This window comes from Microtus pennsylvanicus, chromosome 7, assembly GCF_037038515.1.
Source record: "Microtus pennsylvanicus isolate mMicPen1 chromosome 7, mMicPen1.hap1, whole genome shotgun sequence".
Taxonomy (NCBI): domain Eukaryota; kingdom Metazoa; phylum Chordata; class Mammalia; order Rodentia; family Cricetidae; genus Microtus; species Microtus pennsylvanicus.
The window spans coordinates 124,817,937-124,829,215 of record NC_134585.1 but is presented as its reverse complement, the minus strand read 5'-3'; positions in this window follow the sequence as shown (position 1 = coordinate 124,829,215).

Sequence of the window (11,279 nt, the reverse complement as noted above, 5' to 3'; positions counted from 1 at the left end):
ACACATTTATAAAGAAGTGTTCAATAAAACATATAAATATATATAAAAAAATCAATACTTACAGTATGTATAGAATTTTATTGTTGATACTTAGTGGGTCGTAACTATTTTCCATCCATCAGTAATTAAATATTCAGGGTCCCTTAAATTCTTTGAAGATGAGTATTTTCCTGTGGAGATAAGAAAAGAACCCTGCCCCCAACCGATCTGTAAACCTTACCCTCAGTATGCTTGCCATCCTTGTGAATGAATTGTTATTTACCTTTTCCAAGTGACTTCTCTTCTTCAAACCGAACCTTTATTAATTTTGACGGTATCCATAATTTTTCTTCACCTGTGGAGATAAGAACAAAACCCCTTCCCCAACGCAGCACATCTCCTGGCTTCCATTGTGAGGTCAGCACATCCTTGAAATAAACTGATTGATTTACTTCAGCAGACTTTTCCATTATCCAATGTCTTCCTGCAGCCGTCGTTCCCTTCTCATTCGAGTTGAGAAAATTCAAGGTTAAAAAAGCATTATGTAACCTATTTCTGGGGGTGTTTTCCACCCCTTTCTGTTTGCTCAACATATCCTTTATAGTTCGATTTGATCTTTCTATGACTGCTTGACCTGTAGGATTGTATGGTATACCTGTAACATTCTTGATATTGTAATAATCAAAAAAACCGGTTCATTTTCCTAGAGACATAAGCAGGACCATTATCCATCTTTATTTGTGTAGGTATACCCATGATAGCCATGACTTCTAATAAATGAGTGATTACTGAATCAGCTTTTTCTGAACTTAAAGCAGTTGCCCACTGAAAGCCTGAATAAGTGTCAATGGTGTGATGAACATATTTTAATTTGCCAAATTCTGCAAAGTGGAACACATCCATCTGCCAGATTTCATTCCTATGGGTGCCCTTCGGATTAGCCCCTGCTGGCAGTGGCATTTGGTTATAGAAAGAGCAGGTAGGGCATTTCTTCACAATCTCCTTAGCTTGTTGCAATGTAATAGAAAACTCTTTCTTCAAACCTTTGATATTAACATGATGTTTTTTATGAAATTCAGAGGCTTGTAGCACACTACCAATCAATAATTGATCAATTTCTGCATTACCTTGTGCTAGAGGACCTGGCAGACCAGTATGGGATCGGATGTGTGTTATGTACATAGGGCAAAGCCTGTTCCTGATCAAATCTTGAACCTGGATAAACAATGAGGTTAGTTCTGTATCATCAGGTATAAATTCAGCAGTTTCAATATGTAAAATTACTCTTTCTATGTATTGTGAGTCAGTAACTATATTAATAGGTTCTTTAAAATCTCTTAGTACCATAAGAATGGCATATAATTCTGCCTTCTGGACAGAATCATAAGGACTTTGTTCCACCTTACCCAAGTCTTCTGATTTGTAACCTGCCTTCCCTGATTTATTGGCATCAGTATAGAATGTACGGGCTCCAGTTATTGGAACATCACGGACGATTTGAGGAAGGATCCAAGAAGTTCTCTTTATGAAGTTAAGCTGCTTGCTTTTTGGATAGTTGTTATTAATGTCTCCCAAAAAATTAGCACAAGCTCTTTGCCATGGTTCATTATCTTCCCATAATTTCTTTAGTTCATCAGCAGTGAAAGGCACTATAATTTCTTCTGGGTCTATGCCTGCTAGTTGACGAAGTCTCAGCTTGCCTTTTATAATTAACTCAGAGACTTTTTCCACATAAGTTTTCAGTTTCTTACTTGGTTTATGTGGTAAAAAGATCCATTCCAAGATAATATCATCTCTCTGCATTAAAATTCCTGTAGGAGAAATTTTTGATGGTAATATGATGAGAATACAATCGAGCTCTGGATTCACCCTGTCCACATGTGCCTGTTGTAACTTCTCCTCAATCATTGTCAGTTCCTTTTCTGCTTCAGCTGTTAATTCTCTGGGACTGTTTAAATCTTTATCACCATCCAAGGTTTTGTTCAAATGAATTATTAGATCAGGTGTTATCCCAATAGCTGGTCGTAGACTGGAAATGTCTCCTAACAGTCTTTGAAAGTCCACACATAGAAATATCAAACTAGACGTTGGATAAAAACTAATGGCAAGTGGATTAAAGACCTAAATATGAAACCTAAAACTGCTAGAAGAAAACATATGCAATAACCTACATGATATATAGATGTTGGAAAAGAATTGGACTCCATTTGATCAAGAATTATGAGAATTGGGACTTCATGAAACTAAAAACGATCTGCACAGCTAAAGAAGCAATCAATTGGGTGAAGAGGAAGTCCACAGAATGGGAGAGAATCTTTGCCAGCTCTACATCCAAAAGAGGATTAATATCAAGAATATACAAATAACTCAAAAAGCAAGATTTTTTTTAAAAAAAAAATGACACATTCAAAAATGGACCTGGGACATAAATAGAGAATTCTCAAAAGAAAAAAAAACATGGTTTACAAATAACTCAAAAATTGTTCATTATCCCTAGCAATTTTTAAAATACAAACCAAAACAACTTTGAGGTTCTCACGCCTCCCAGAAGAGTAAAGATTGATGGAACAAGTAACAACTAATGCTGGAGGTGATACAGGAAATGTGATCCAGCACTCACTGGTGGTGGTTTGCAAAGTGGGACCACCACTATCAAAATCAGTGTGAAATTTTCTCCAAAAGCTAACAATAAGGCTACATATGACAAAGCTTTACCACTCCTTGGCGTATGCCGAATGGCTCCACATCCTTCTTCACAGGTATTTGCTCATTTGTGTTCATTACTACTTTTTTCTCTCTTTCCCAAGTCTACATACATCTTTTAAACACACTGTCTCGCTTAGTGGTCAAGTCACTGAAGCAATTGTAATAGTAATAAGCAACTGTGGAGGTCTCTTGCTGCCTCCAATTCATAATAGCTAGAAAATGGAAACAATCTATGTGGCCTATAACTGATAAATGGATAGCAAAATGTGGTATATATACACTGTGGAATACTATTTAGCTGTAAATAAAAATGAAATCATGAATTTTGCAGATAAATCCATGGAACTAAAAAAGATTACACTGAGTGAGATAATCCAGACTGAAAAAGAGGAATGTCAAATGTTCTCTTATTGGAGGTTCCTAACTGCAAATCCTCAGAGGTAAATACATAGCCTATAGTAATTAAAGAAACCAGGAATGTAAAACTGGCCCATTGCCAGAATGGGGGGGGGGGTTCAGGAACAAGAGGGGGGATTAACAGGTTATTAGTAACCAGATCAGGGAAATGGGAAGGCAGTCTTAGGGAAGGGGAAGGATGTAAATGCAGGAGAAGTGAGGCAGGTAAAATAACAGTATGAATGTCTGAAAAAGTCACAAAGAATCATACTACTAACTATTTACTTTAAAATTTTTATAATGCATATAATTCAGTGTATAAATATACATATATAATTTTAATAAACTTTTCTCATCTAGACTGATGTTGCTCCCTCCAAGAACCAAAGACCATCTAACAAAACCCCTATTACCAGACATGAGAAGCCTTCTTTGAACTGTCACCCGCAGCAGTCAAAAGGACTCCCAAAATGTACAGTCTATTGTTGGTGCCCTTGGGTGCCCCCCAGAAGTAGAAGTTACTTCTCTATTTTTGAAGAAACCATGTTCTTCAGACACAAGGATCATAGGGCTTAGAGATCCTTGATCTGGAACTGACCTAAATGCCCCCCTCTTTGAGGATTAGCTTTCATAATACCAGAAGGCACCATGAAAACTTGCAAAGGAGGCAGGCAACCAACAGTCCCACTCAACTATAACCAACTATATGGAGCAATATACCTATGGGTGCAGTATTGGCACATGTACCTTGGCAGTAACCAACAGCTCTCTTATTGGACTTGAGACTTACTCAACAATAGAGATACCATGTCTGATACTGAAAACCTAGCTAACTACTCAGTGTGAGTGAAATCATGGTTTCACTGAAGAATCTACAACTGTAGAACTCTAAAGTAACTCTAAGCCATTTCTGACAACTCTGAGGCCTCTCAGCAGTAGTGCCCCCCTCCCCTGGAAACCAGGAATCTAACATTACCCACACATGTACTGAAATGTTGAGAAATTTAAATTTCCCTGAGTCTTTCTGAATGTTCTCCAGAAATTGGGGCAAGATAACCTTTAAGATGTTGACTCAGTTCCTGATGTACGTGCCAGGTGGGAGGCCTCCCAGAGACTTGATTTGGCTCAGCCCCTGTTTCCTCTGACCTGGCAACTGCTCTCTAGCCAATTATTGGTAATCTAATAAAAATAGTTAAAGAACAACCCTAGACACCCCCTTGCTTCTGTGGCTTTTTCCTTTAAAAGTAGCCTGTACCAGCTATTTGGGGTCTTTCTGGCCTCTCTAATGCTGAAAGACCCTGTCATGAAAGAATTAATAAAAATCCTCATGCTTTTACATCAGCTGTGGTGTGAGGGATGGTCTCTTGGGGTGACTCCTCCTTGGTGGTTGGACTCTAGGGTCCAACACAACCATTCATTTACTAAACCAGCATAATCTCAAACAGTAAACTTTAAATATTTATTCTTTTTACCCACAGATAATTGTAGTCTTTACCCCCACATCAAAGAAACTTCTCTTTGCAATAAAGGGAGATTATTACAGAAAACCACACCCAATCAAAATGCAGCATTGTAGAGCCCAGTATCAGTGAATACATCTCCAAAACACTCCCACACCTAACACTCAAGGAACATGTCAGAAAGCAGGGCAGAAATATGGGGACTTTGCTGTGAGATTGTGTCTCCTAGCAACATCAGAAGCTAAACCCAGAAAGTCTCACCAACATGACCACCAAAGCAGAATCTGAAGAAGGATGACAGAGGTAGACATTCCAGACTGAGGGGAAAGTCCAGAGGGCTCAACCCTACCAAAAAAACTGTAAGCAACAGAATAAAACTGGAAGAGGGAGAAGCAGTTCTCCCCAGGGAAGTGCACACCAATTGGTTGTCCATTGCTAAATGGTCATACAAGTAACATTCTATGAACTCAACAGGCTATACTTAGGAATAAGTATGTATATGCAAATACATATGTGCATGCAATAACAATTAATGAAAAAAGCCATTAATTTGAAGGAGAATGGGGAGGGGTATGTGGTAGGGTTTGGAGGAAGAAAAGGGAAGGGAGAAACATCTTAATTAAATTATAAACTTGAAAATAAATAGAAATAGAAAGGACATGTCAAACATCCAGGAAAGATAACTATTTTAAGTGTCTTCACATTTCACAAAATAACTTCAAATTTTAAAACAAAAGAAAAGGTATAAACAAAGAGAAAACAGAAAAATTCACAATTATGTTAAGAAACTTTAACATAATTTTCTCAGTTATTAAATAAAAGTTAAAAAACAACTGAGTACAGGATATTGAAACAATGTCATACACAATAAAGGATAATATGGTTAACAAATGAAACTCTGCACCAATATTTAATTGATATTCTTCTAAAGAAAATACAGAATATTTAAAAATCTATGTGCTAGTCCATAAAGCAAACTTTGATGAATTCATACACTGAAATTGTAAAATGTGTTCTCAGACCACAGTGAAATTGAACTAGAGATCAATAATAGAAGGGAAATGTTCCTAAGATATAGTGTTGTATTTTAATAAATAAAAACTGCCTGAAGATCAGATAGTAAAAAGTTCCACTGGTCAGCCTTACAGACCAGATTATGGTAACACACACCTTGAATCTCAGCAGCCACAGTGACACACACCTTTAATCCTAACCCTAGAGAGAAACATAAATAGGAGGGGGACAGTTCGCAGACACACAGTCTCATTCTGAGATTCTGAGAGGCAGGATTGCCATTTTGGACTAAACTCAAGATAAGAGCCTGTGGATAGCTATTTTGCTTTTTCAGATCTTCAGGTTGAACCCCAATTTCTGACTCTGAGTTTTTATTAATCGTGCTTCACTAAGAGTTATAAAATGAAACAACAGCTCAGGCAGTTTGTGGAGCACACCTTTAATCCCAGCACTCAGGAGGCAGAAGCAGGCAGATCTTTGTGAGTTCGAGGTCAGCCTGGTCTACAAAGAGAGTTCCAGGACAGCCAGGGCTGTTACACAAAAAAACCCTGTCTTAGAAAAACAAAAACAAAAATAAGTAAATAAAATGAAATTAAACAATACACTTCAAATTATCTCATTGACCAAAAAGGAAATCTGGATGAAATTTAAAGTATTTTGAAGAAACTGATCATAGAAAAATAACATCTCAAAACTGATGTAATTCAGTTTCAAGCCACACTTATATCAAAAAAAAAAGTACAACATAAGCACATATATTAGAAAAGAACATGGATTAGAAAAAACAGAGATAAATGTCTCTATATTAAGTTCTTTAAAAACAAATAAAATTTTTAAAGGAAGAAATTAAAAACATCAAAGATCAGAAATTAATGAAACAGGAAAAGAACTCACAGCAGAGGAAACCATAAAGCCAGAGGTTCTTTGAGAAAGCTGACTCAACTGAGGAGTTCCTACAGAGACTGATTAGGGGCAAAGGGAGATTTTTACAGACAGGACTAGCAACTAGGAATGAAAAGGGGAAGTCCTGCTGTGTCTAGGTAAGGCTGCAGACCTCACAGACACTGGAGGCACAGCAGGACACTGTGCTGAGATTTAGAGACATAGTTAAGCAAATTCCTGGTAAGACACAATTTACCAAACCTACCCCAAAACAAGGTATATGAATAAACCCATATTAGTTTTAAGATTTAAATCTGTAATAAATCATTTTCTCTACCTCCACACCAAGGAAATAAAAGGCTAATTACCTTAAACAGTAAAATCATCCAAATATTTACATTAATTTTACAAAAAACTCTTTCTAAAAGATCTGTTTTATAATATAATAATTATTATAATAATAATTTTTTGGTTATTCGAGAGGGTTTCTCTGTGGAGCTTTGGAGCCTGTCTTGGAACTCACTCTGTAGACGAAGCTGGCCTCAAACTCACCGGGATCCACCTGCTTCTGCCTCCCGAGTGCTGTGACTAAAGGCGTGCGCCACCGCTGCCCGGTGAGACCACTATAATTTTGATACAGAAATTGATAAGCATGTGAAGTATAGATTCTTTTTTCTTGTGGAAACAAATGCCAAACCAAACTTTTAAGACATATCCCAGACAAGCTGAATGCAGAGTAGACCTTACATTTGTAATGATCAATTTTTTTTTGCCATATTGACAAGAAAAGAGAAGAATCATGTAATCATAACATAAATGCAAAACTGATGCTAACAAAAACTCAATATCCATTATTTAGGAAAAAAAGTCTCAGTGAACTAAAAATAGAAGACAATGTACTTAATCTGATGGAAAAATATTTATCAAAATGCTGGCCCAGTGTTCAGACATTTGTCCCCAGCTGGTTGCACAATTTGGAGAGGGTGTGGAAACCTTTGACATGAGTGACATAGTTGAGGGAAGTGAATCACTTGTGGGACAGCTCTTTGAGGACCCAGAACCCCAGGCTGAAGCTCTCTGCTACCCAAACACCTTCTCCAAAACTGCCAGACCAAGGCCATGCAGCTCCAACTCCTTCCCCACGAGATGGGCTCCATTTAAACTTTCCACCCTGAAGTTGGCTTCTGTCTGATATTTGGTCTCAGCAAGAAGAAAGGTTACTGCGGGGTGACTGACCTAAAAGGCTCAGGTGCTCTGGATGAGAAAGCTGACTAATAAGCCCTGTAGGCTGTTCGGAAGCCTCTGACAGGACGGACATCCTTTGAAACGGCCCTGGAACTGCCCTGCAGGCAGACTCTTCCCTCCACATCCTTTTCTGCGTACCTCTCTACTCCCACGTAGACTGTGGTCCCCGGTCCCGATTAAAGGATAAATCTGCTTCTGGAGATGTTTGTCTCTTTTATTTTCAAGTCGCCCCCATCAATCTAACAGTTGCTAGAACACTCAACATCCGTTACTGAGGAAAACTATAACTGAATTCAGTACAGGAAACTTACTCGCGTTAATGAAGAGTATCTGTAGAATGTGCTGAATTTCAACAAGTCCAGGTGCATGAAGAGTCCAAATCATGGTTTCTAAAGCTTTGTTTACTCATGATCCCAGGTATTAGATATTTGAGCCAAATATATATGTCAAACATTTACTGGTAATAAAGCATAAAGAAATGTATTTTAAAGCACTTCTTCTATATATCGTTTACCACTTACTAACAATTAAAGCAAATTTGAATAATAATGAGAGGATGTGCTTTTTTGTTTTCACATAAAGAATTGCCTCTTGGCTGAATATTTACACACATTCAATATTTTCAGAGCTTGTTAATACTTTTATAATCATCAGTGTAGCGAACACTGCCTCGCATAGCTATGTTGTCCAAAATATCAGAAGTATCTTGGTGACAATTCAGAACCTGGAAAAACTGCACTGATCCCAAAGAGGCATTCATTCAATGAATCAGCAACTCAAGCCGCTATTTAAAAAATATGTACTTACCTCTGGGGGCCATGGAGCATACGTGGAGACCACAGGACAGCCAGCATGGGCTGGTGTTCTCCATCCACTATGTGGGTCCCATGGATTAAATTAAGCTCTTCAGATAGAATATAAGTACCTCTCTCTACAGAGCCATTTGCTAGCTCCTTTAAATAGTGTTGGTTTTTGTTTTGTTTTTAGTCAAACTTCTCAACACAGTACAGTCCAAATGTGTGCTAACCTGACACATGCTGAAGGATGAGAGCAAGAAAATGTCGTATTTTCCGTGATTAAAGTGTTACTTATGTACAGTAAAAACAAATACCGCAGTTTATAATACATAACAGTCTGGTTTCTAGGGTCCAGGAAGAGCTCATTGGTTCTGGGTGGAATGGTAGCATACACAATGTAAGATACAAGAGTTGTGTGTTCAGTACCAAGGCTACATCATGCAACACAGGCAAGCACTGCCAGGAATGTTCTGTATTCATTACATGTTTATTTTATTTTGAATTGATTTGGAGACTGTACACATTTAAAAACATTTTCCTGTTGACCAAGATCTGACAATCCCCACAACCTGTTACATGATCCTACATGAAACTGTGGTACAAATTCTATGCACTAAATGTAAATAAACATGTTCACTTAAGATACTCAAGAAAGTTAGCTATAGTGACATTATAGCTATCTAGAGACAAGCTGAGAGTACCCTCACCACCTTGGAGTATACAAAATTTATGAAAGGGTTGTAAAAATCCATAGTCATAAACAGAAAGACAGATGAATTGTTCTATACAAAATCTGAAAGGGCGGTTTATGAGAAGACACTACCAATGACCAAGAAGGGAAGCCAGAGTAAAGAAAGAAAGACATTTCACAAATATGTCCATAATATTAATGACCAGTATTTGAAAGAACTACAAAGAGGTATGAGAAAGACAGAGATCTAAGCAAATATTTCACATTTTAAAAGTGATCTAAAATACCACTTAAATATGAAAAGTCTTTTAGGTATAGTGGATCACAGATTTAATCCCAGAACTTGGGAGACAAAGACAGGCAGATCTCTATGAGTTCAAGGCCAGCCTGGTTTACAGAGTGAATTCCAGGCCAACCAGAGATATATAGTAAGAGCCTGTCTCCAAAAATTAATAAACCATACAATATTAAAAAAACTAGGATCTCATAATTCATCAGAATGGCTAAAATGTAAATGAGCTCTGTAGCTGCTGAGGGTAGGAGAGCAACGAGGCTCCTGGTGGAGCCAACTCAGTCATATCAGAAAGTTGGTGCAGAATGTTGAACTATCAAAGGTGTGTTACATTTGTTTATGATGCATTTGTTTAACAATGTAAAGATGTGTTGCTTTGCCTGACTAAGGTACCTAATTGGTCTAATAAAAAGCTGAACAGCCAATAGCTAGGCAAAGAAGGGATAGCTGTGGCTGGCAGGAACAGAGAATAGGTAGGAGGAGGAATCTAGGCTCAAGGAGGGAGAAGAGAATGAGGGAGACACCCAGGTCCTGCCAGTAAGGCAGCCACCAGACAGACAGACATGGAGGAAAGAGCAAAAGTAGGACATACAGCACGAAAGAAAAGGCCCCAAGGCAAAAATGTAGATGAAAAGAAACAAGTTAAAATAAGTTAGAAGAACTAGCAGGCTGGCATGGGGCCGACCTAGGCCCTCTGCATCTAGATGGCAGCTGTGGGTCTTGATCTTTTGTGGGGTCCCTAGCAGGGGGACCAGGACCTGTCCCTAATGCATGAGCTCACTCTATGGAACCTATTCCCTATGGTGAGATGCTTTGCCCAGCCTTGGTGCAAAGGGGGAGGGGGGGAGCTTGATCTTTCCTCAACTTGATATGTCATGCTTTGTCGACTCCCATGAGAGGTATTGCCCCTTCTGAATAGAGACAGAGGAGGAGTGGATGGGGGGGGGGGGGGGCTAGAAGGGAGGTGGTGGAAGGGAACAGGAGGAGAGGAAGAAGGAGAACTGTGGTTAGTATGTAAAATAGATAAAAAGAGCAAGTGGTACAAACATAAAGTCGAGCATTCATAACTAATAAGTCTCCATGTCATGATTTAGGTGCTGTTTGGAGGTCTCAAAGAAACCTGCTACAGAAAGTAATCCCCACTTTCTGGATACAGTGTTACATAGTCTACAAGCTAGGAATTCCACCCCAAGTGATGCCCAGTAGAAATGGGTGTGCATATCCACAGGAGACACACAGAACATGCTGTCTGTCTCAGTCACTTTGAGAGTCCCTCCTGAGCTGGAACAGATTAATCTGATTATCCCTATGTTTTTCTCAGGGCACAGGGAGAGTGATGTGACATAAATACCTGAGGCACTGGTAAATATGAAATTAATTATGGTTTTGGGAAGGCCGAGGTTCGGGTCCAAAAAGAAACGATGGGGAAAGTCATCTGTAAGAAAAGAATGAGGCCTTTTATCACTTCTTACTGCAGGGAGCTTTGTTGGCACACTGTCAGTCTGGAAGCTCAACTTTTAAAAAATTAAATTTGAAAGCAATCCACTCACATAAAAATTTGAAGGAAAAAACAGTACAGAAAGATATAATAAAAGCCTACTTCCCCCTTAGTCTCTCAAATACAACTGTTGATTTTGTGCACGCTTCAAGGACCACGTATCCTTAGAGACTGTCACAGACACGTACCTTCCATTGCTTACCTCCGTTCCCTAAAGGGTGACTGCAAATACCAATCTATACCTCAATTTCTCTCTCACTCCCTTTGCATACGTGTAGCTTCACTTCACCACTGATGGTGTCATTGTACAATCCCACAG